We start from the raw sequence: 2,692 nt of genomic DNA, 5'->3' as shown, positions 1-2,692 counted from the left end.
TCGCAATCATCTAAAAGAACTAGGGCCTAAAAGCCCTTAGTTCTTGGACGGAGTTCAGGGGTTCTCAAGGTGATAATATTGGTGATAGTTCACAACTAAATGAGCTTCAAGTTTATTTGTCGCAGGGACTTGAATCAGAGAATCCCGACGGCTCCTTCGATGTTTTGGAATGGTGGAAGGACAAACAAAAACACTATCCGGTTCTTTCAAGGATGGCTCGAGATATTTTAAGTGTTCAAGCTTCAACAGTTGCATCAGAGAGCGCTTTCAGTCAAGCGAGACTTCAAATCAGTGATCATAGAGCGTCTATGAGGGAGAGCTTGAAAAAATCAGTACTCTTCAAAGATTGGATCCATTCGGAAAGAAGAAATTTTGGACTTGCAGAATCACAACCGGAGATAGACGAAGCTTATGAAGAAATGCTAGCGGAACTTGCGCAGGATGCTGCTTCGCCCGGAAGTGGTGATGAACAAGCTTATTTTCCACCACCACCAACGAAAATTCCTCCGGACCTTGAAGGATTTATGATATTTGTTAGAGATAATACATAAACTAATATGTAACTTGTATTTTGCTACATCTTTCTTAATTTTTTTTCCTTTTAATGGTGGTATTAGTATCTTGTTGTGCTCATTCCATTGGGGGGAGGAAGACTAAGAAAGATATTGCCATTTTTTGTTAATGTCGTAATAATAAAAATTATAAGACATTCCCTTGAATATTTCTTTGCAATTTATTTTTTGTTTAAATTTGATATAGTATATATATTATATATCTAATACATATAAACTATATATATATATATATATATATATATATATATAAGCAATTTATATTAGTATATACATGTATAGTTTACAAGAAATTGCCTTAGATAAAAAAAAATTTAAAAAAATAGCCCGGAACGAAAAAGCCCGTTTAGGCCTGTGGGCCAAGCCCATTTAGCCCGGGACCATGTGGGCTTAGGACCACAGTGGGACGGTTCCACCCATTGGGACCGTTAGGCCCGGGACCGTTTGGCCCGGACCACCAAAGCCCGAGACCGTTAGGCCTGGCCCGTTTGGCCCGTTTAGGCTCGGGCCCGGACCACAATACAACCTTATTCAAACATATTCCAATCTTCAAAACACCTCAAACAACATCAAATCAACCAAAATACATCGGATTTAAGCTAAACTTTTCTAAAATCTTCCGAATTTCGCTTTTGATTAAAAACCCAACCAAACCACGCCCGAATGACCTGAAATTTTGCACACACGTCCCAAATAACACAATGGAACTACTACAACTCTCAGAATTCCATTCTGATCCCTATATCAAAATCTCGCCTACTACTAAGTCCCAAATCACCTCCCGAAGTATCCGAACCACCAGAACTCTTATCCGAGCCCTCTAACACATAAGTCAACATCCGATTGACTTTTCCAACTTAAGCTTCCTCAAAAGAGACTAAGTGTCTCAAACCTTGCCAAGATCATTCCGAATTCGATCCGACCAACCTAATACCACATAACGCGGATAAACAAAGCATAAAGAAGCAGAAATGGGGGAAATGGAGCGATAATTCATGAGATGACTAGTCGGGTTGTCACATCTTCCCCATCTTAAACAAACTTTCATCCTCGAACGAGTCAAGAAACATACCTTAAGCCTCAAACAGGTGAGGATATCTGCTCCGCATCTCCCACTCGGTCTCCCAGGTAGCCTCCTCCATGGCAGACCTCTCCACTGCACCTTCACCGAAGCTATATCCTTTGACCTCAACTTTCGAACTTGATGACCCAAAATAGCTACTAGCTCCACATCATAGGTTAAATCATCATCCGACTAAACCGTGCTGAAATCCAGAACATGAGATGGGTCCCCAATATACTTCCGGAGCATAGAAACATGAAATACCGCATGCACACTCGACAAGCTGGGTGGCAAAGCAAGCTGATAAGCCACCTCCTCAATCCTCCGAAGCACCTCAAAAGGTCCAATGAACCACGGACTCAATTTTCCTTTCTTCCCAAATCTTATAACACCCTTCATGGGCGAAACCTTCAACAGAACCTTCTCACCCACCATGTAGGACACATCTCGAACCTTCCTATCAGCATAACTCTTTTGCCTCGACTATGCTATACGAAGCTTCTCCTGAATCACCTTCACCTTCTCCAAAGCATCCTACACCAAATCTGTCCCCAATAGCCTAGCCTCACCGGGCTCGAACCAACCAACTGGAGGTCTACACCGCCTCTCATACAAAGCCTCATATGGAGCCATATGAATGCTTGACTGGTATCTATTGTTATAAGCAAACTCTGCAAGCGGTAGAAACGGATCCCATGACCCTCCGAAATCAATGACACAAGCACGCAACATGTCCTCCAATATCTGAATAGTGCGCTCGGACTGCCCGTTTGTTTAAGGGTGAAAAGCTGTGCTCAACTCAACCTGAGTACCCAACTCTCGCTGCACAGACCTCCAAAACTGCGATGTAAACTGAGTGCCTCTATCTGAAATGATGGAAACTGGGACACCATGCAATCGAATAATCTCCCGGATATAGATCTCTGCCAACCGTTCTAAAGAATAGGTAGTACACACAAGAATGAAGTGCGAGGACTTGGTCAACCGATCCACAATCACCCAAATAGCATCGGACTTTCTCAAAGTCTGTGGAAGTCTAACAACAAAGTCCATAGTG

Source organism: Nicotiana sylvestris, chromosome 7, assembly GCF_000393655.2.
Source record: "Nicotiana sylvestris chromosome 7, ASM39365v2, whole genome shotgun sequence".
In the NCBI taxonomy this organism is placed as follows: Eukaryota; Viridiplantae; Streptophyta; class Magnoliopsida; order Solanales; family Solanaceae; genus Nicotiana; species Nicotiana sylvestris.
Note: the sequence above shows the minus strand (reverse complement) of the source record.